General features: G+C 39.9%; 1 protein-coding gene across 5 annotated transcripts in view; it reads right to left on the bottom strand.

Moving 5' to 3' along the window:
• Nckap5 (NCK associated protein 5) overlaps positions 1-24,508 on the bottom strand; it is a 959,001-nt gene that overhangs the window by 358,663 nt on the left and 575,830 nt on the right. The gene's annotated exons all lie outside the window — the stretch shown is intronic.

Consider the following 24,508-nt stretch of genomic DNA (forward strand, 5'->3'; position numbering starts at 1 on the left):
TGCAGCTTTGTGCAGAGTCTTTATCCAAAAACAATATAAACGCCACTCCTTTACTCTTCCTCGTGTCTTTGTCTTTCATTATAGTAACCTTCACAACTTTGCCATACTTGGAAAATATCCGGTATAAGTCGTTGTTTGTCAGGGAGAAGGGCAAGTTGGACATGTACACTGTGCTCTTACTTGGAGCCAGGCCACCACTCATTTCTTCGGGCGGGTAGGCCCGGGTGGGGCCGGCGCCGAGCAGGGGTTCCCGGGCGGCCGAGGCCGCCGCTGCGCGTCTCGCGGCTCGCCATGCGTCCTTAAATACTAGCCTTGAGTGGTGTTTCCTGGTTCTTATCAACTGACGATAAATCCTTCCCTTTCCTAAATTTTCACAAATAGCTGTAATAACTAAAAATATGTAGAACAAATTTATAATCAATGAAATGTAATAAACACTAATATACAATAATTGTACCATTTTTAACATTATCGCCAGGAAAGCCAGAGAAAATAAGCTCAATACCTATGCAAATGATCTATTTGAGGTCGTAAGGTTGAAAACACAGGAGGTGTATCTTATTAAAAAATACGTCTCATTTATTAAGGTAACACATTGTTTAAAAAGCAACAAATTTTTATTACAGGGTCCAGGGAGATAGCGCAGTAGAATAAGCTCTTGCCTGGCAAGCGCAGGGTCCTGAGTTCAGTCCCCAGTACCACACACACAAAAAAAATTACAGTATTTCCTCTCAGAGTTAGCTAAGAATACTAAATTAAAATAAGGTTAATAGGATATTAAATAATACTGCATAAGAAAAATGGATATATATATATATATATAATTTTGCATAGATGGCATGATCCTGTACATAGGATAGCCAAAATATTTAAGCAAAAGACTCATAGAATGAATGACCAAATTCAGCAGTATAGCTGGATATAAAATCCACAAAACTTAGTTTTTGTGTGGATATAAAAACACACAAAAACTAAGTTCCTGCACACCAATAATAAACTCACAGAGTAGAAATTAGGAAAACAAACTATTCATGATAGTATCAAGAAAACTTAAATACTTAAGAATTAACCTAAACAAGTATGAAAGACCTTTTCAGTGTTCTGAAAAGGGGGAGTAAAGAAGACCTCAGAAAATAGAAATATAGCCTGTTTCCAGTTAGGCAAAACAAATACTGTCAAAATGAACATACTTTCAAAACATATATACAGATTTAATGCAATCCTAACAAAAATACCAATACCATTCACCACAAAACTAGAGAAAAAATGTAAAATTCATATGAGAACAGAAAAGAATCAGAAAAATACAAGCAAACCAGGCAACAAGAGCAAAGGAGGCAGCACTACTGTCATGAAAACGGACACATGAGTAAATGGAATAGAACACAGCGTGCAGAAACAATCCTAAGTGCATTAGGCTAGCTCATCTTTGACAATGTGGCCAAAAATATTCTCCAGAGGAAAGACCATCTCTTTGAAAAATGGTGCTAGGAAAACCAACTGTCAGCAACAAACATACATCTTATAATTTACTAAATTATTATTAAAATGGATCAAAACCTAAATGGTAAAGAAGTAACAACCTGTTGGAAGATAAAATAGGTAAAACTCTTTTGAGCATATGGTGTTTGCAGGGGCTTTTCTGAGTAGAACTCAAATGGTGCAAGAAATAACACCAAGAATCAACAAATAGAATCATATTAAATTAAAATCTTATATACAGCAAAGAAAAGAACCCACGGAGTGGAGAGACAACCTATAAAGTCAGAAACCATTTTTGTCAGCTATTCCTCGTATAGAGCACTAATATCTAGAATGCAAAAAGAACTAAAAAAACCATAAGAGATCCAAGTTAAAAATAAAGACAAGCAAATTAGTAACTTCTCAGAAGAAGAAATACAAGTGGCCAATAAATACATGGAAAAAATGTTTAACATCTCTAGCCATTAAAAAATTGCAAATCAAAATGAAGGTCGGAGTCCACCTTACTCCCTCAAGAAATCACACAGTAACAAAGGCCAGGGAATCTCCCAGGGGAAAGGGAACCTGTCTATATTGTCCTGGAAGTGTAAACTAGTACAGTCCTTGTGGAAACCAGTATGGAGCAACCTCAAGAGCCTACACCTAGAAATTGCATTTCACCTGGCTATCCCTGCATATTTCACCAAATAGCTAAGGACATCATTTTATCATACGAGCATACACAGGTTAATAGCACACATTTACAGTAGCTAAAGTTTGGAAATAGCCTTGATGAACTGCAACAGATGGAAGGATAAAGAAAAGGGGCGTGTACACACAGTACTATTCTGCAAGTCATTTGCATTAAACTGTACGCACCCCAGGCCACAATGCTGAGTGAAAAAGATCACATACACAAGCTGAAATTTTGCATGGATATAGGAAACCCAAAATATAAAGACTTTTTAAGAAGCAAAATAAAAGATAATAGGAAACAGGAAAATCAATCCTTTGCAAAAGGGAAGGGGACCAGGGCATGGAAGCAGAAGTGAGGCAGGGGACAGAAAGGGAATTTATAAAGAATTAAGACACATTATGTATGGGTACCAACTCCCCACGATGGATGTAGTCATTATGTACTTCAAATGTACTAATAAAGATTTTAAAATATGTAATACTGCACAATAAGCCTAACAATTAAAAGCAGTCCAAAAGTGTGATTACCGAGCCACTGCCACTGAATTCTCTCCCTATTCCAGGCTCCACCTTTGTCAGACATTGTCCCTTTAAGGCACAGACTGCAAGTACTTGTCACTATTTCCATAGCCAGAGGGTGTCCCTGGACATCAAAGCAAAGCCCTCCTGGAAGAAAATGTTCAAAGATTGTGATCTTCCGCACCTTACAAAAACACAAAATCACACAGAGCCTGATAGCATCACGGATATTATTTATAATCTTTGAAAAAGATTTGGACTTTCAGGGTCTCGCCTCAATAGCAACTGTAATATTAGAGATGTTAACTCCCAGGTAGCTTAGAAGCTGCTTATTCTAACATAGAAATGACTGGACCTCTTTTTGTTCTTTTTTGTAAGATGTGGTCTGCTTAATGACACTTGAGGAAATGATCAGAGAATTAGACGAAAGCTTTCTTTTCTGACTTACATCAAATATTCAGTTACACATAATTTCATTTTTGACAGAAATAGAGCAAGACAAACATAAAATATAAAGCTGCTGTTTTAATTCAAACTGATAACTGACAGGGCTATATCAATTGAAAGCTGAGCCAAGGTCTACTTTTGTTTTTAAAAAACATTCTAGCATATACTTGTAGATAAATCAAATTCTAAGTAAGCAATGAAATTAACATTAAACTTATTCATATTCTTTTAATCAGGTGAGAAGTTGCAAGACCACAACCAATCCATTTTGCTTTAAGTATATGACATTTTCACTTCCTCTGGGAAAACTCCCAGTAGGGGGATAGCTGGTTTGAATAGGATTTCCAGTCCTAGTTTTTTAAGGAGTCTCCACACTGGTTTCTATAATGGTTGTACCAGTCTACATTTCCACCAGCAGTGGAGAAGGGTTCCTTTTTCCCCACAGCCTCTCCAACATTTGTTGTTGGGTGATTTCTTTATGATAGCCATTCTTTCTGTGGTGAGATGATATATCAATGTGGTTTTAATTTGCATTTCACTGATTGCTAGTGATGTGGAGCATTTTTTCATATATTTATTCACTTCTTTAATTTCATATCCTCTGAGAAGTATGTGTTCATTTCAGATGCCCATTTCTGGATTTGGTCTTTAAATTTAGGGGCCCTAATGTTTTTTAGTTCTTTATAAATTCTAGAGAGCAGACTTTTGTTTGAGGGCTTATTAGTTAAGATTTTTTTTGAAATTTGTGGGTTGTCTTTTCACTTTGTTGGTAATTTCTTTTGATGTGCAAAAACTTCTCAATAAGAGCAGGTCCCAGTTGTTAATTCTTTCAAGTCTTAACCATGTGCTCTAAGTATGGATCACATTCTTTCACTTTCTCATTCCACGAAGTTTCTCAAGAGTTACTGCTATGGGGTGCAAATTGCTTTTCCTGAGATTTCACTGATTTGACTCCAAATCTTCTCACTTTGAGAAAATGTACCAGCTTAAACCAAGGTTCCGCTATGATGCAACTTCATTTTGTTTCTGATTTTTTTTTTTAATTTTTTACTTTAGGGAAGGGTCTACAGGGTGTTCAGGGTCTCACTACTAGATCGGACTCATAGTGATTATCCTGTTTACAGCCTCCCAAGAGCTGGGATTATAGGCATTTGCCACAACACACAGTCTCAATTGCTGTCTCAGCATGCCCCAGGGGTGGGGCTGGCAGGGCAGACCCAGGGATTGAACCCAAGGTCCCTGCGCCTGTTTGCAGGCACTTTAATCTGCTGAGCTATTTGGCTGGCCTGCAACTTCATTTTAGTGACAAGAAGAGAAGGACTGATGTTGAATTAGAAAGTGAGAAGAATGTCTAGTCTCACTGCAGCAATTGGTTTACCTTGAAACTTCTGCTACGAAACTATGATATGACACAACTTCGTGTGCATGGCACAAAGAGTCCCCATCCTAAGATCAGGGCCCACACCAAGAACATGTACATGTCCTCTATATGCTGGAAGAAAGGAAAAAGCTACAAGAAAACACTAGCACATGCTTGCTCATTCTCTGGCTCTGTCTGTTTTTCCGCTTACTAAATGTCTGTTGTCTGTGTCTTTCATTAGATGCTGAAATAGTAGAGTTAAAAAATTTAATCATACCGAAACAGACTATCAGAAGCAATGAAATAAATAATAAAATCAAATTAGTTTTTTCTTGAGTCTTCACATGTGGACTAGCATTAACTTATGTCCCTAGCTCTGGATTAAATTACAACATTAAATAATAATAATAATAATAATTATTATTATTATTATTATTATTTTGATACTGGGTATCAAACTTGCCAGGCAGGTGCTTATGCCACTGAGCTACCTCCCCAGCTACAAACTTAGTTTAATTTGATGGATTTTGAAACAAATTGTAAAAATCCCTGAACATACAACTGTACTATCCATTTCCTACACAGGAATATTATTCAGCAATAAAAATTGTTGCATGAAACAACATGGAGGAAACTCAAGAACAGTATCCTGAGTGAAAACTTTAGCATATCTCCATTTATATGAAATTCTAAAATTTTTCTTTTGTATTTTAGGACAGGGTCTCCAGGGTCTCCAGGGTCTTACTACAGGATCAGACTTGTAGTGATCCTCCTGTTTTCAGCCTCCCAAGTGCTGGGATTACAGGTACACTCCACCAAGCCCAGTCTCAGTTGCCATCTCAGCATGCCCTAGTGGTGGGGCCAGTATGGCAGGCCTTGAGATCGAACTCCCAGCCCCTGCGTCTACCTAAGTAGGCACTTTAATCTGCTGAGCTATTTGGCTGGCCCAGCCAAACTTAATGTATGGTGGCAAATCTAGGAGTGATTAAATCAGGCAAGGCAGGGATAGGGAGAGATGGGAAGAAGTCCCCAGGATGACGGTACAAGTCTTATGTTTTCACAGCAATTTGAACTGCACAGTGTCTGCATGTGTTAGAATTCTTCCAAAGTTACATTTAAGTTTTAAGTATGTAATGTTTATTTTAGAAGAAAAAATGAACGGCAAGCACAAATATTTAATTCTAATTAATGATGTACATGCTCAAGAATTTAGAGACAAAAATCCCTGCAACTTACTTAGAAATGCATAAAGAATAAGAAGATTGATGGATACAGAATGGATGAACGGTTAGACACGTGACAAGGCGAGACACAGAATCCATTTAGCATGTTCACCATAAAATTCTAAACTTTTATCACATTAAAGTTTTCATAAAGAATTATTACCAAATTTCACTTGGATAGAACATTTAACTCTAGTAGACGCGCTTAGCCTCACAGAAGAAAAGAAACACTGAGTTGCTCCCATAGATGGCGCCACAGGGCGCAAGTCTGGTTTGACGGGCCATGGTCTTTGTGCAGGAGGGGAAAGGAAGAGCACGAAGGAGTGCGCCAGGGCGCACACTGGTTGCTGTCCCGGGTCTCTAAGTCCTGAGGCGGGGGCAGCTCCCAGGCTTTCCATCCTGCTTGCCTGCCAGTGCCTGGTTTGTGCTTCAGCTACTCCTGGTTGCAGCACTCTGCTGCTTGGTTCACTCAGTCTGTTAACCCAAAGATACCCAGACACCAACGTAGATGGGACCCTTGTTTGGCCCCAAGATACCACAGCAGGCTCACTGGCTTTCTAGCCTGCCTCTAAGCCACACAGGCTCTCAAGGAAGCCAGGAAAGCGCCTACTTTATGAATAACCAGACTGGACCAGCAGCTGATACGGCTGTGACCCAGCTCACAAGGAATGATGGGGTGTGTTGCCTCTCCAGAATCCACAAAGCCGCTGTGGTGCGAGCGCCCTCTGTCCTGCACGGACCCCCTCACCCAATGCACCCTCTGTCTCTCCAGATGTGTCTTCGCAGCCACCTCAGCACTGCAAAGGGGCACCTTCTCCTGACTTCCCAGACACCATATCCAGCACTGTTTTAATTGTCATCTTTTGGCTAAGTCTATAGAAAACGTAAGCAAAGTCTCTTAACCATAGCTTGGAGGCTCTATAATCCCAGTCATCTGGAGTTGGCCCTCATGTCAAAGGTGAGAGGGTGGAGGAAACTGGGTAATCCTTACTTACAACACTTGAGTCCTCACAAAGCCTTGTCTTACTGCATATTTTATGAAAGTTGAGAATTGCTTCTTTCATTTTCCTTGAATTTCCAGGAACATTTAGAAGAGAGCTCCAGGGTTCAGAATGACAAAAATGGACAAATACAGATTTTAAGTAAATATATTAGTTGTTCAGCTACTATGTGACAAGTACATTTTGTGGTTTTAATATTTACAAGTCCAAAGGTAAGTATGCTATTTGCATTTTTGTTAGTGCGTATTTACATATATATGTTAATTTATTGATTATTCCATGCATAAAGTAAAATTCCAGGAGAAAAGGGAGCTCATTCAAGCTCATACCCACACTACTGGTAGAGTTGGTACTGCAGCAAATACACTATTTGATTTCCAAACTTGTAGACTTTTTCTACTGTGCTACCACAGTGTTCCAGCAAACACATAAGAAACTCTGGAATTTATGTGGCTAGGTGTCAACATTTTCTGCCATACTGTCATCCCATGCAGATATCTGGATCGATGGGTTCTTGTTACTTGTGAGTGCAAAGCTTGCATTGGTCAATCTTTTCCCTCAATTACATTAAAATTCTGTGTATCTGGGTTTATGCACAGGGATATATTCTAACATGCTATGTGAAAACAGCTTTTACTATAACCTCAGGCCTCAATAAATACACATGGACGCGTTTAATACCAGCTATCCACGGATATATATGTCATCCCTATAGGGCCCTCTCAATTCTACCCAGATTCCACAGAAAACACATGGCCAAACTCTGAGCTCTTCCTTCCCTAAGAAAAATCCTCTCTTTGTGCTTTTTTAGCACCCTGACTTTGCTGTCATACTATGATAGCACCTTATTAATGATCTGTGAGTTTCTCAAAGTCAGCAGCTCTGCCTTGTTTTTTTTTTTTTATTTTTTATTTTATCCTTAGCAATGAAGCATAGCTTCCATACTGAGTTACTGAGTAGATTTCTGACAAATTCTTTTGTGGGGGAATAAATTAATTTAATACTTCCCTACCCTCCACCCACCAAAGCTTAGTTCATTCTCTGGCTCCTTGTATTTTCACTTTCCATAGACCTTCACCAAATACAGATACCATCAGTCACAGAGAAATAGTGACAAGGAGAAACAGCCATGAAGACTGAAGAAACTCAATCTATGTAACATTTGCTCCTGGGTCTTGGAAAAGTGACTCCGACATCCAAATGCCACAAGGGATATGCTTCAACTCAGCTAGTTAACTTCTGGAGTCTGAGCTTGAACGTGGCTGGTGATCTAGACTCCATCCCTTGCCTGGATACTTTACAATGTCAGACTCATTCCAGTAGCACAGCCCATTGCCCTAGGTCTGGCAGAGGAAAGGGTAGAATCACCTCCCTGAAAAAAATATTTTACATGTCATCTCCATCACTTGCTTTTTAGCCCTTTATCCCATCCAACTTCCAGCACCTTATTCAGCAGCTCCTGCCTCCTTAATTAATTAATACCCTAATTGCTGCATGGAAGTTTCCTCAAGATAGAAAAAAGGCTAATTTTCAATGTCAAGAGGAAGCTGTTCATACAGTCTCTTGCTGGTTTTGAACTGGGTTCTGTCTTGAGCTTAGAAAATGAGAATTTTCGCTCATAGAAGCTAGCACATCAAGGTGTACAAGGAGAAGGAATCCCTAGGTCGGCTGCAACTTGGGTGATCTTAATCCAATCTCTGCTTTTCCAGCTGTAGTAGTTAGGCACAGTAAATCTACAGGAAGATAACTGAAAACCGTATTGCAACTGAAACTCACTCTGGATAAATGTTGGCGGGCTGAAGTTTCTTATTCTCGCCTAGATGATATATATTTTTAATTCAGCACAAATTTTGGAAGAATAATACTGCTGCCCACAACCACAGAACTCTAATTCACTCATGGGAATACAACACCATTCATAAACAGATCGAAAGGTGCTAGTCCAATTTGAATTACTGCTTCATATTCACTCCAGGGCTATCTGTATGTGAGCACAAAGTGACATAAATTTTTCCCTAGGCAAGCTGGTGCTGATCTTGGATGGGGAGCTCACTGCAGGAAGAGGTGCTGACTGAGAGAGGGCTAGGAAGCAGAGGAATGCATTCAGAGGTCCCTCTTTCCACCCGGAGTGGAAGGGAATCCCCTGAATATAAACAAGCAAATGCCAATTGTTTCTGCTCAACAGTGGCAGAATACAAAATTTCATTTATGGATCAGTGTGTTCCTAGAGTTTTTCTCTTCCAGAGAAGGAGCAGGGAGCAGAGGAAATCTCCCATGTCCAAGAGAATGTCACAAAGGGGAAGCAGAACTCATAAGCTGACACTCACCTGGTCAAACAATCTGCAGGCAGGATTAGCCCAGCAGCTCAAGAAGCCATGTGAGTCTACAAAATGGATTATTTCCCTAAATGAAGCTGCTTTCTAAATCAATATATTAATTACTAATAAAATTTCATTAATATATATTATACAATAGAGTTAACATTGTCGTCCATATTTAATCTTATAAGTTCATCTACTCGCATTCTAAACCTATTCCTGTAAAATGTCTCATCCTATTCAAAATAATGAAATTCCATAAATAAACACAGCTTGAATTTTATTTATTTTCTTGAGCAGCCTGCAGCTCAAATGTTCTGACTTCTTTTTTTAAAGAATGTGAATTGCAATGCACATACTCAAAATGAAGCTTACTTTATGTTTCATTTAAGTTGTATCATTCTCCACAGTTGTACCTGGCTCCTGATCAGATGGTTACAGCCCCAAGAATGCCCCAAACAGACCACCTTCTTCTCCGTTTCAAAATCTGATTGGGATTTTGATGCAGAGAAAATTAAGTATTCAATGTAACAGGATGGGACTTGATTCTCCCTGACAAATTAATTTTGAATTTTATTCCCTCTTTACGTGCATTAGTTTCCTACTTTTCATACATATTTTTACCATTTATGCACATTGATAAGTATTTGATCACTAAAAGTTTAACAGAGTTTAAACCAATAGTCACACTGGATTTGAGTACTGTCTGAAGCAATATACTGAATAGCTGGTGTTAATTGGTTAATTTTTTTTATGATGAGGTCCAGGAAAAGGCCAGGAAATCTAGCACAACATGTTTGTGATCAAATTATCGTGTCACTTTTTCTGAACAGGATGCAACAGTGGCAAAGTGGCCCGCTAAGAATCTATAGAACTGGCCTTTAGAGCCTCATGCATCCATGGGGTCATTCTGCAATTCATCTGTTCCTTCTATTAATGAAGCAGATAGATAAATCATATCATATCTGAAAAGCTGTGTCACCAAATTCTTTCCCAGCCTCAATACTTGCAGGCACAGCAGTCAGTATCACCTCACTCCCCTCGACCCTCTAAAGCAGCATAGATAGGTCTTGGTTCAGTTATTCTTACCACCATGTAACTCAAAACAAAATCACACTTACTTTTTGATCCTCAATTTCCTTATATATAAAATGAATAGATCCTGCTGATCCTACTTATTTTATAAAGATGTTATGGAGATACAACGAGAGAAAGTGTAGAACCATATAAGGTAATATCTGGTTTCATTATGGTTTTAAAGAGTTTTTCTAGAGATGCAAGGTCCTTTGCAGATTTTTTATTCCTGAGGTGAGAAGGGTCAGAGATTGGCTGCTTTGGGGCAGCACTCAAACAAGTCAGCCCTAACTTCTATGGTTTTTATGAAAAGGTAAGGGATTAAATCACCTCTCTGAGCTCTGAGCAATCACTAGTTTGGAATATGACCTACTCTGTTGGTTTGAATAGAATGGAAAATGATGCTGGGGTATGAGCCCTAGTGTCTCAGTGATTTAAAAAGGAACTGAATTTTTTTTCATAATTTTATTGAGAAACAAATAGCAATGAGACAGTTTCAAACCAAATTGGTAGGACAGTTTCAATAATTAACACAATGCATACTCTCTTCCTAGAGGTTATTTGTTGTACAAGATGCAGACATGATAGCCTATTTACAAACACTATTAGAACAAATCCCTCTATTCATTAAGAGAACGTAACTATATATCTATCCTAACAATTTTGAATATACAGATACAAAATAGACATTCATCTGTATCCTCTTTTCTTGTTTAGTTCCATTATTTGAATATTATAGGTGTGTTAACTCAGTAAAATAATCTAAAAGAGTTCAATAGTCCATAATAGTATTGGGTCTTCCACTTTACTGGCAATGTCAGAAATTGTTGACCTGAGTCCCCTACAGCTCAACATAACACCATGGCTTTACTTCTTATACTTCATTTTATACTTTTCTGCTAGATGGTTAAGACCAAGGTAAAATGGGACCTATGCAACAAGAGTTGTAGCTTTTGGGTCTGATGAGGTCAGTGAAATCCCCTCAGGATTTATCCTGAGATCCTGTACCTCAGGTTGTTGATCCTTTGTCAGTGTCAGCCATGTGGATGAGTCACGGCCATTGCCTGGCCAATGTGCTCTCTGTGAAAGCCTGAGAGAATGTTTTCTCTCCATGTGACTCTCCTTAGGCACACTCTACATCATCAATCACTTTACTCTTTGGCCTCATTATCTCCTTGATCAGAAAATTTGGGACACTATTGAGTTACATGACATTACAGTACAAGTTCTCATATGGAACATTTATTTTTATTTTTTATTTTTATTTTTTGCAGAACTGAGGATTGAACTCAGCCCCTTGCACTTGCCAGGGAAGTGCTTATTCCACTGAACCATCTCTCCGGCCCCCAAGGAGCTGCATTTCTAATGGATACAAACCCTGGACAACTGGCAGCTTTAGGCAACTCAAAAGTCAGTTGTCTTTCATAAGTAGAAGGGCTGGACATTCTAGCTTCCCAGGACAAAATGGTGCAATAATGGTAAGGAGGTGCTTTCTACACAGGCCGCTATCTGCTAGGGTAGCCAGTAAATGCAGTCTCCTGAGTATCCAGCAGGAAGAAGAGCAGCAATCTGTGCTAATTAATGTGTTTTGCAAGCCTTAATGGTGAGGCCTCAAAGCATCCGTGCAACCACTACTCAGCGAGCCCCTGTCCCTCCTCTCTGATTTCTTGGCTACATCTAGGTGGCCAACAGCCGATACTGAGCCAGGAAAGGGAGCGTTGCTCTCATTGGGCTTTCTCCACTGGGTGTTACTTACTCTGAACGGTCCCCACTGAGGCCCTCCTTTCCCCTCCCAGCTTTCCACTGTTCACTCTTCTTTCACTTGCGCCACATTGATTGCCAACCAGCACAATTAGTTTCCTGAGCTCTTTGAATTGCCCACAAATATGTTCCCTCTGATCAGAAAATCTTCAAACAAAACCTTCAAAGACTGTTTTCCTTTGAAGAACATATTATCAAACCTTTAGCATGACAGTTGATAGACATGTTTTTCATGCATCAATTTCACGGTAAATATATAAACTTGGGGAGACAGCCTGAAACTAAAAAAAAAATCTATATAATATACCAAGTGGCCCTGGCAAGGACAATGGACTAGGGGGTTTCTAGATGTCATGGTTAAAGCAACCCTTCCAGCCTTTCTTCTATTTTTCATTCTACATTCACAGCTTAATATTTCACAACACAAGCTCTGGCACACATCCTTGATCCTTGGAAACTCCGAAGTGTGGAAGGTTTTCAAGCTTTTACCTGTAGAAGCAAAACCTGGGGGAAAATAAGTCAATGTTAAAACCTGCCTATATGTTGGATTAAAAACAACAGCAACAAGCCATGAGAGCAGTGGGCACTGCTGAGAATGTCAGGGACGTATGTTTTACCAATCGTCATAATCATCTGGTATTTGGATGGAGATTTTTCTGCCAACTACTACGAGAGAAAGGAGATTCTTCTCCTTTCCTCTTTGCCCTTGGAATTATTGTGCTCCCCAGGTTCCTGCTTCTTTACACCTGTTGCCTGTGAGAGTTTCTTCTCCTTTGACTGAAAAGTGTCTTCCCTGTAGGAAGGACCAGGAAGCAGAGTCCCTGGATCTTCTGAGATGTAAGGAAATCACGCCTGAGAGCAGAGGTCAGAAAACTGAATTTAGCTCACATTAACCTGACAGTCTCCGTGCTTTTCTCCTAAGTCATTTGCATAAATGTTACATGGCACTATTCACTATTAACAAAAGAACACAGTATGCAGATCTGTTCATTCTACAACTATTCCATAAACTTCTTGGGGATGCTGGTATAGTGTAGAGCTCAAGATTTTTCTATTATTCACATCATATGGTGAAGAATCAGTCTATCCTAAGTGCATGGAACTTTTCTCAGTTGTGGAGTTTTACATTGATTTGCCAGATCTGGGGCACACATCAAGTTAAAAATCAGAAAGAAGACCATATTTAGATGAAATTAACTTTAATTCCAAAAATGGGAAGCTTATAAATAACATCTTCTGTAACATGAATAATTATGCTGTTTATTCATTCATTGCCACACTCATTTATCTCTATCATTATTTGATAATCATATGTTGGATGCCTACCATATGCCTTCAGTTATAACCAGTGACATGGATATAGAAAAACCGGTAAATGTAAAACCGAGTCACTCAATAGTGCAATTAGTATCAGAAGAGGAAGCCGGGAGGTAAAGAGAGCTGATGTAAAGAGGCAATTTGGAAGTAAGTGTTGAATGTTTGATAAATCTTGAAGGAAATGATTTTCAAAAATAATGATCATGTTTGAAAATTTTAAACTACTTCCTATGTGTTTCCTTAATGACACATATGCTTTAAGTGTATGCATAATAGCCTTTCTGTCTATTGAAAGTTAGAATATTCTACTCAAGTTTGATGCACATGGTATGCCGGTCTCTTAATCATATGTAAAACCTTATTGATCAATCTTACAGAAACTAGTTAAGGATCTTTCAACTGAGTAACCAAGATTTAAAGCTCTGTCAACTGGCCTAATTAAGTTTATTAGCTGCATCTCAAACAATGTTAACTGAGGCCTTACGGTAAAGTAATGGTTGCTACACTGTGTCAATTTGAGAATTAAAAAGTTTAGAAGCTCAACCAAGAGCCTTAGTAGGGGGTCAGGGTGCTCCCCTTGTACACATCCTGAGCTTGTGCTCCATTTGTAAAGTCCGGGATAATTTGATTAATATTTTTTTTTAAAAACCCGTGAAAGAGTGAGTCCACAAAACCTGAACCACAAGAGAGTCCAGAGGATGGCGGCTGCAGGGAGCCTAAGTGAGGGAGGAGAAGCAGCTAGCTTTCCCCTTTTTCCTCTTGCTGCTTTTGCTGTCTTCTGTTGCCTGGAGCTGTTGGCCCTGAGCTATGCCACCCTGCCTTGGAGCCAGCTGAGTACGGACTGAAACCTCCACAACTGTGAGCTAAATAAACCTTTCCTTCTCAGTTGTGGGCATCGGGTATTCTGTTCCAGCAATGAGAGAAACGTCACTAGGACAGTGCCGGCCCACAAGTGGGCGCGCAGCGGTACCTCACTTATCACAGAGCTTGTGTCTCACACACCCTGCCATAAGTGAAAACCTGTGAAACAGTGACATTATATTTAATATTTATATATACTTTAAGGATTTATAAATGCTTTCCACACTCTTATAAACCTTCCCCACACTTTCAAAGACACAATGTTCTCAACCATTTTCTAAACTTGTAAACCTATGTGATTTTAACAATATACACATACTGTACAGTACTGCAAAATCCCACGATATAGCAAAAAAACCTGGGATAATTTAGATTAATATTTTTTGAAAACTCACAAAACAATGAATCCACAAGAGGTGAATGGCAAAATAGTGAAGGACTACTGCACATGTATATTTAGAGCCGCCATACCATTATGTTCCATTTACTTGTAAATTATCCTCTAACAGTGTAGGACTTTGAGGTTTTCTCTAGTCTTTAGAACATGTCCCCTTTGACCTTTGGTATCGATGAGGAAATAAAGAATAACCATATCAGAATATCAGTTGCCAAAAGAGAACTATAATGGCAAAACGCAATACCAATAACTAAAAAATTCCCAAACCATAACGTTGACATTAATTGAAAGTCAATTGTGCTCAAGTATTTTTTTTATCAGGGAATGCAGGCTTTGGTACAGCGCTTTTATTGCATGTTCCTGCTCAATGAAACAGCTGCTGGAAATACAGTGACTTCAGGCCAAAATGTGCCCACTGATTCTAAATTCTCAATGGCACAGAAAGGAAAGCAGGAAGGATACTTACAGAGACATGACAGAGACGCTAAACAAACAACCTCTGGGAAATAATTTTATATTTAAAAACAGTACAGAAAGACAGAAAGATGCATAATTCTCAGATAAAGGTGTAACAAAATATAAGGGAAAGCATTGATAAATACTGAGATTTGAAGTGACAGGATCTGTAAAACGGACAGGGCAGTCCTCCAGCTTATGGATCGTGCTAGGAGCCATCACGGCCCCACGCAGAGACATAAACAGCATTAACTGCTTTCTGCCCTGCCTGCCACTGCCTCGCATAGCCATTCTCGGAATCAGAAGTCCTTTCCCCCATCTCTACAGATGACCATGAGGAGCTGTGCAGACCTCTGTTTCTTATTTGTGAAATTTTATTGTAATATTGGTAAAGACAACAGTAGCTTTGCTACTCAATTTTCTTTTCACTTATGTATTTGGTACAGGGTCTCACTAAGCAGCTCAGACTCGTAGGGATCTTCCTCCTGTTTTCAACCTCTGCAGCACTGGGATTACAGGCATGTGCCACCATGCCTGGACTCAGTTGCCAGCTCAGGGTGCCCCAGGGGTGGGGCCGGTATGACATGCAGGACCAGGGATTGAACCCTGGTGCCTGCGCTTACCAAAGCAGGCACTTAGTCTGCGGAGCTATCTCGCTGGCCCCTTTGCTACACAATTGTTAAAAACCAAGTAGAAAGCAGTGCATGGACTTCCTTCTAGTTATCCTTGGCTCCCACACATGAAGGAAGGTGCTGAAAGAAGAGTAGGATTAAATGGAAAGTGCAACAACTTCCTTCAGAGTGGGTAGCCACAGAAGGAAAGCATTCTGCAATAACCAGTTAGAACATGGGTCCCCTAGGACTTAATTATCTATATCTTGTTAAGCCATAATTGGGGCTTTAAAACAATATCACACTTTTCTACAACCAACAAATTGATTAGTGACATTGAGTAAATCAAATGTCAATGTTCTTCCCATGGGTGAACACCAACAGCAACCACAACTGCAGCCTGCAACAGGAGCTGTTAGGCTCATGCCGCAGCTGGAAGTGCACCGCATGGAGGAGAGAAGTGGTGCCACACGGACTGGCCATGTTTTCAGGTGTGCTCATACCCAGATTTTTTACTTTCAAAAGGAAGCACGGCTACCACCCTCAGAAATACGCTGTTGTTCTTGTGTTGAGGCCAAACTCTCTAGGGAAATTCTGTACATTCATGATCATCTCAAGGGCAAGGCCGAGATGACAGTGAACAGGCATAGTGGCCCGTGGGCCAATTTCTCTGTGGCTGCTGCTAGAATCCTTTGTTTCATCCTCTCCTGTTTTCTCAACCTTTGCTCTCATCTTGCCCTTTTGGCACTTCTTATCTCTCCATGTGCTCCAGGCTTTTCATGAGACAGCAAGCACAGAATATCTACTTTCTCCCAACAGAATGTTCATTGCGCCTACACTACCACTGCATGCTATCGCTCTTGTCTGTCTTCTCTCCACTGCCTAGCTTACAGGATAGTCGATAGGTTCTGATCTCACATTTTCCCCACCCAAATAATCTTACCAACTAAGCTTAATCTGACTTTCACCCTGATCTCTATGCACTGAGGAGTTTATCATACTTGAACCTAAAGTCACTGCATTGAAAGATCTTGTGTGTGTTCACTTTGGTTAAGCCTTGGACTCTATTGGCCGGACCTGTCTTCTTAGAGTTTGACTCTCCCTTGCTTTTGTGGCTTCTTTCCCTCCTCTTTCCTGTACAATTCCTCTGTCCCTTGCTAAGATTTCCTTCTTCCTCCATCTAATGATCCCACCCCTCACATTCAGAGGCTCAGCCTTCTGTACTCCCTGTTCACTCACACTACCTGTCTACAACCTCAGTTACCACCTCCAAACCTAAGTCACTAAGCCCAGCCCAGCTCTCTCATCACCTCAGGCCATGCTCAGCTCAGACCCTACCCCAGCCTTGCACTCAGCTCAACTTCAGTCAGCACAGCTTGCCCTGACATGGTTGCCCTTCAGTCCGCATGACTTGCCCTTCTGTCTTTCCTTGGGACCTAGCAATGTCTGCGTCCTTTCAGCAGCAATCCCAACCTCTCCTTGCCATTCTCTGGTGGCTTAGGAGCAGGCAGGATGAAAACTGCATTTTCTCAGACTTCACTGCCAATGTCCAGGTCCTGCTAAGGAGATGCACTTGCATTACTTTAAGGGCTGGAAAGGATACAACCTTCTTCCCAATCAGCAGTGACAAAGAAAATACGTTTCAGCAATGTCAGGTTTGTCACACAAGAGCAGACTCTGCATGCTGCTTCTATGGGTCTCAGGGTTGCTGTGGCTTTGGTACTTATTTCTGGTTTCTTTATCTTTGGTAGAATCAGCACCCTGACGGTGCGCTGAAGGGTGACTGAGACTGGGCATGGCGGTGCTTGCCTGTAATTCCAGTGCTCAGGAGGCTGAAAACAGGAGAATCACTACAAGTCCAATGTAGACCCTGTACTAAATACAAAAACGAAACCAAAAACACTTACATAAAACATCCTCGCTAGACAATAATTAACCGTGCAGCAAGGTATTTGAAATATAGTACTTTCCCTTTATCTACTGCTAAATTTTCCATGTCAGTCACCTGCAGGCAACTGCAGCACAAAAATACTAAAATATACAGCACATGCCATTCTATATGTAACAAAGCTCAAAGTTTTTACCCTACATACTCATATTACAGATACTACCCATCATTAATAACTGAGTAGCTACTGGCATGGGCATAAGTTCCACTGTCACTTAGTGCTCATATTCAAGTGACCCTTATTTTACTTAACACAATTGTTCTAATTTTTATTAATAGTTATTGTTAATCTCTTCTTTTACTTAATTTATGAAATACATTTTATTGTAGGTATTATGATTAGGAAAAAAACACATGTATAGAAAAACATATACAGGGCCTTGTACTATGTACAGTTCTAGACATCCATTGGGGGTCTTGGGACATAACCTTCTCCCGATAAGGGACATCTCCAGGGTCCCTTATTCCTGCAACCTTGTTCTCTCCTTTCTTTGTCACATGCCATGGTTACTTGGAATGCATTCTCTCTATATACCTTTTTTAAGCCTCCAGGCTCACAATTTTCCCCAACAAAACATGACTCCCCTTTTTACCCAATGATTTTTTGACTTCTTTAAGAATGTTCAATTGTTACTGGAAAATCTCATATTCCAACACATTCCTCAGCATTTTGCACTCCTATGGCTTAGCACAGCACAGGTGCCACTTCAGTTTTAGCTGAGCTGTGTTCTCTATTCTATCTGAAGTTTTTGGTTTAGTAAATGAGAACCAGGAAAACATAGCAGGACTTCAATTATGTGAACTCAAGCAAACTTGAACCTAGCGGTACCAAGATTGAGGTGCTCTGACTCCAGCACAATTTAAGCCTTAACATTTTTAATATTCATTGATGTACTCCAACAGGCTGCCCAATTTTTTTCCCAATGGAAATTTTATAGAGACTATATGCTTGAAATTAGTTGTTCATGAGATCATAAAGATCCTTATGAATAATTTTTCTATTTTAAGGCCTGCTGACTTATAGACAAGATCTAAAATTCTAAATGATTAAATACACACTGGTTGAGCATCCCTAATTTAAATATCCAAAATTCAGAATGTTCTAATATTGGGCACTCATTTCAAATTTTGTATAATTATATAGAGTAGTCAAACCAGAAAAGTTCAAGCAACTACTCCAGAATGAGGAAAAACTCTGGAGTATAAAATACCTTTAATCCAAAGCATTTCAAACAGTGGGACCTCAACCAGTGTTAAGCTGAATCATATAAAATTGTGATATCGGATCATGTTTCATTTTTAAAAATGGCATCCGTCAATGTCAATTGCCACTTGATAGATGAACTGATCCATGAGGTAGCCAAGGAATAGTGTGTGATCACTGTTACTAAATGCTGATGGAATTTGAAGTGAGGAAAATTGAGTGTTTGTACTTGGAGTCACAAAAATAATAGTATTTCATTTTCTCCTGAAGCATTTCGATTCATCACTTTTTAAACTATGTATTAACTTTTTTTGCATTTAAAATTTTCACTTTTTAGAGCTTGCTTTCAGCACAGAATGACTGCATTCACTGTAGGGAGTTGGGATATGTACAAGACGCATTTTCACTCTTTTTGCATCTCCTCCCCACCCTCTTCTCTCTCCTCCCTCTGTTTTTCAGTCACCAGCCCTTTTGCAAAAGATGAAACTCCCTGTTTTCTACTATCTATCGTTATTTTGTTTTTACATTTATTTCATATTTTGGGTTTCTCATGTAAGAGAAACCACGTGATATTTAAGCTCATGTTCCTGATTTATTTCACTTAACATTATGGTCCAAAGGTGCATCCATTTTCCTACAAAGAACTCAGGTTTAATTCTTTATGTTTGCGCAGTACTCCACTGTGTATAAATACCACATGTTCTTTATCTGTTTCGTTCTTACTGGGCATATAGGTCACTTCCAAGATTTACTTACAATGAATTGTGCTGCCATAAACACAGGTATGAATGTAAGAAGCATTAGAATTTTAAGAAGAGATCAAATGCCACCTCTTCCTAAAGCTTTCCTTAATCACAGGGCTTTGCTATTTCTGTATGACACAATTCTACAGTTATTTAATTTTTTTCCGTTTTATGTAGCACTCAGTATATACTGGCTCCTCTCATCCTCTCATAGCTCTGAATACACATGTAAATTTCCCGATTAAATTTTAAAGCTTTACCAGGGCACTGATCTTGTCTACTGTGTCTCATTTCCCAAAGCAAGGAGTAGACATTTTATTTTTACCCAAACACCATCTGTCTATCCATCTGTCTAATAATTATTGGGTCCTAACATTCTAGATGCCAAGAACACTGCAATAAAGGGCCTAGCCTCTACTCCAAAGGATCTTAGGATCTTTTTGTTTCATGAGTGAGCAAATGTGGGTATCCGCACACTAGCACATAGGAAGTGGTACCAATAAAGAAGTGAGCTAGAAGCTTCTGAGAGCAGCAAAGGGGGCTCTCCCCAGTCTTCACCATGAAAACTAGTGGAGTACAGCCTCCAAGGGGGAGGTTTCAGAACTAAAGGACTGAAGCAAAGAATCTACAAGCAAAGCAGCAGGAATAAGGGTGCAAAAGAGCTCCAAGGGTCTAGATCCCTATGAGTATTGTGTTGCTCAAGGACAGGAACAAATGAAGGAAGTGGGGAGAAGTAAAAAATGGAAGGAAAAAGGAGCTGAGTGAAATTAGGTATGAAGGTAGAACAAATCATAGAAAATAAAAGACAAATGGAACAAAATTGATGGACACAAAAACAGCAGGCTCAGGTCCACCAGTACTAACAAAAGTAGAGCATGACAGGCAAATGTCACCTCATGCCAAGCATGATCGTCTACAGTACATTTGGAAAGCTGGAAATACAGCCACATGGGCATAAGAAGCTAGAAAGCTTAGGCAGATTCCATTTCTACTTGCTTGAATAACAGAAGCTCTTTAGCTAAAAAAAGATGGTACATTTCACCAAAATCTGATGGAAACAAATCTTTACAGGTCTTTTGTATTAAAAATGATTTAGCACTCTTCCCAGGAGACTTGGCAGATTCTTTATCTAAATATACAATAATACAAAGAAACTGGTCTTTGGAATCCTTAATTAAATAATATTAATGCTACAGAATAAAGTATGATCTGACTGCTGTGGAAGATTAATCACAATAAAACAGGAGGAGGTTTTCTAAGTCTGGGCATCCACACTGCTAAGGATATGGCTCGTAAGGAAGGAGTTCATTGTCCTTCTTTTCATGTATTTGGTACCCGGTCTCACTACTCAGTTTGGACTCATAGTGATCCTCTTGTTTTCAGCCTCCCCAGCGCTGGGATTACAGGCATGTTCCACCTTGCCTGGTCTCTGTGGTGGGCTCAGAGCACCCAGGGGCAGGGCCAGCACTGCCTGTGGTGCTGGGGTTCAAACCCCAGTCCCTGAACTTGCCTAGGCAGGTGCTTGGTTTGCTGAGCTATCTTGCCAGCCCTATTATACTTCTTTTTAAAAGATTGTATCAGAAATCTTCAAGACAGAATAGTTGAGGGTGAAAGTGTAGTGCACAGCTAATGGCTACAGCCAAGGTGACAAACTTTGTGGAGCAGATGTCAGCTTGCCAAACTAAGAAAATCTATTTTGATGGGAAACTAGAAGATATGGCAATGCAATATTTATGGATTGCTCCTCAAATGAAAACACCTTTTAATGTGTAATTGCAAGACATAACAAATTCATAATGCCTTCTACATTTCAAAATTTGCATTGAATAATGGTAAAGGGCATGGAAACTACCCCACTGCTAACTGATTGATATGCATTGTGAAACACGCTCAATATTTATAGCCTTTCTATACCAATCTTCTATTTTTATTTATATGATCATTTTCTGACAAACATAATATGAACAGTGTGTGCAGAATTTTTATTAACAAAGTGCAAAGACAATATCTCTGTGCCTGTAAAAAAAAATCTGCTAATGTCTTCTGTCAAAATCTATTCAAGTTACTGTGTTTTTCCTTCCTGAATTTTCTGAGGGCAAACCTTTCTCATTAAATTAATCCTGGTCACCTCTGAGGCATTGATGCTTTCTTCTGGCACTGTGCATTTTCTGGTAAACCTCTGGCTATGCAGATCCATTATGAAAATTCCTAAAACCCAAACAGGGTCTGGATCTGGAAGTGCAATATACGCTACCTTCTCTTTTCTAATGTAGAACCAGAGGGCTACGCACAAATACCGTATTTCATTTTGCAATTAAGTTCAGGTGAATTATTCAAACTTCAAAATGAGAAATATGCCATGATTACCATTATTCAAAGCACTGTAATTCTCCTTCATTTTTTGAACAGAAACATAGCTGAAGGTGCCCGATTAGCAATGAACAAAAGAAAGGTATTCTTGCCTGCTAATTCTGGAGGAAAACATTTTGCAGCCCTTTGCACTGTTTTCTTTTAAGAAGACAGCAGCCTTGTTCCACTGACAGATCTTCACTTTTGCCCTAGAACCTTTATTAAGGCAGCGTGTTCTGCCCCCAGCCCCTACACTCCATCTCTCTGTTGGCCCCTCTCCCCCCACAAGCAAGGCAGCATAGATGAACCTCCCAAGACTGACCTGGACTTCCCAGAGCACTGCTGTACAGTCAGGATGTGTTTTACCTTTCATCTGTTACTAGATTTAGCATCCTCTGCTCAGCGTAATAGCTCTGTACTGCCTGCCCCAACCTTGATTAGGGTAAGAACGCTTACTCACAGGAAGTACATGACAGGAAGCGCTTGAAGGGATGAGACAGCACCTAGAAATGCACACGGTAAGGGCAGACATTGCTAAAATGTCCAGTATGTGTATTTAGCATTTGCTCCCAAATCCAGAAAGAGTAGGAAGCATCCTTAAAGGCTCTTTTCTAGTTTGTTATTGGTGGATATCCAGAGTCAAGAACACCACACATCTTTGGATATAGTAACTTAAGAGAAATCTTATCTTAAAAGGACCCCAGCTCATGGTCAGCAGTATACAACCACAAAGTATGCCTATCATACTTTTTTAAAAATTCAAAACATCTTTTATTTATTTATTTGGTACAGGGTCTTGCTATATAGCTCAGTCTCTTAGTGATCCTCCTGTCTTAGCCTCCCCAGTGCTAGGATTACACGCATGTGCCACCACGCTCAGTTCAGTGACCAGCACAGTGCACCTAGGGTTCTGGGCTGGCATGCTATGCAGTACTGAACATCGGACCCAGGTACTTGCACTTGCCAGGCAGGCACTTACACTGCCGAGCTATTCCCCAGCCTAGGCTGATCATATGTTCTTAACAAAGATTACCTAAAAGGTTGCAAAGCCTCTAGTGTTGTTAGTATTTGAAAGTCAAGCATTAGAGGTTCATTTCTTTAGCTTTAAATTATTGCCTACCAAAAACATGCTAATGGAGGAAATGTGTCTGGGCATAGAACTGGAGAAAACATTGAAACAAAATAATTATTTTTCTACTTTCTCACAGAATAGCATCATATTATGAAATTTGACTCTTCAAATCTCTGTTGTAGCAACTATGAAATAGGGATAACGATTAGTTCATGTTCGGAGTGGCCAAAGTACAAGGAAATCAGGTGCAGAGTGCCCGGCTGCGGGAAGTGCTTCGTACCTGGCAGTCCTGGCTACTAATAACACCTGGACTCACTAGGCAGATGCAGAGTTTTCTGAAGCACAGCAGACTGGGTATTTCAGTAGTGGATTCAAAGAGGAAAAGAGGAAGGTAATGCTCAGGGGTGGGGAGAAAAAGGGAAAAGCAGAGTGAAAGGCAGAGAGATAGAATGAAAGCAAGCCTCCCAGTGTCAGTACATATGCCCTTCTTTTTTCTATTAAATTTATTGAGATATAGCAATGAGACAGTTTCAAAACAGGTTAGTTGGACAGTTACAATAATTGATACATTGCATACTGTTGTTTTCATAGTGGTTACTCATAGTACAAGATGCAGACAGGATATCCTGTCCAAACACTATTAGTACAAATCTTTCTTCTCATTGAATTAAGAGAAAGTAGCTGTGTAACTATCCTAACTGTTTTGTATACACAGACACAAAATTGCCCTTCCTTTATATCCCCTTTTTGTTTAATTTAGTCAGAGATAGGTATTCCCCATAAGTGAAACAAACCAGGCCCACATGTGTAAATATCATACAGTCTCCCTAGTGTAAGAACTCAAAAGAAGAAATAAAAATTGAAAGGTATAACACAAAAGGAAAGCGAGAACTTGAGGATTAGGCAATGAAGAGAGGGCAAGAAGAAAAGCTAGGAAACATGACAGGGGCAAAGCCATACATTTATATGCACAACATGAGTAAGGCAATGATCCTGAGAATCTTCAGCAGGTTTTTGAAACTAGAAGTTCATTGGTAGGATTCTTACCCAGATGCCCTTCCTTTCGGTTCTGTCCCTGTGGACAAGTTGAATTCCTCGAGTTTAGCAGAACAATCTTTTAAAACTTTAGCCCTGAACTTGTGTCCCATGAAAAAAAAATGAGGAAGTTCACAGGACTAAGTTATAGGATTGTGATGCTCCCCACACTGCAGCTTGCTGCTGAGACTGCAGCCCCATGCGCCCTGGCTGCACCTCATCAAATTAAAAAAATCAAAGCAACACAAACTAATAGATGCCAAGGGCAGGAAGCTTAATATTTCAAAATGCAGACAAAACCACAACAGTAGGAGTGTGTGATAACCAGTGCTGATAGCAATGTGTTTTGTGTCTTCAGGTTGACTCTTTTTGCTGAAATTTGACCATACCCATTGTGTGCTACCCTGGGAGAGGGCTAGGGCCTGCAGCCTACACGCTGGTCCTGGCTGTCACTTTGGGCCTGTGGCACCTTGAGGAAGTTGCTCCCTACATGTTTCAGCATCTGCATCCCATTCTGTACAGTGTGTCTGGCATGGAAAACTACTGGACACATGCTACAGCGTGCTGCGCATCACCGACAGCTGCGATGGACACGGGCAACCTCGGAAGGCAAGATGGGAGTCCATCCTTGTTCACTAAAACCCCATGGCTGGTA

The sequence above is a fragment of the Octodon degus genome, unplaced genomic scaffold (genome assembly GCF_000260255.1).
Source record: "Octodon degus isolate 3935 unplaced genomic scaffold, OctDeg1.0 scaffold00014, whole genome shotgun sequence".
Taxonomy (NCBI): domain Eukaryota; kingdom Metazoa; phylum Chordata; class Mammalia; order Rodentia; family Octodontidae; genus Octodon; species Octodon degus.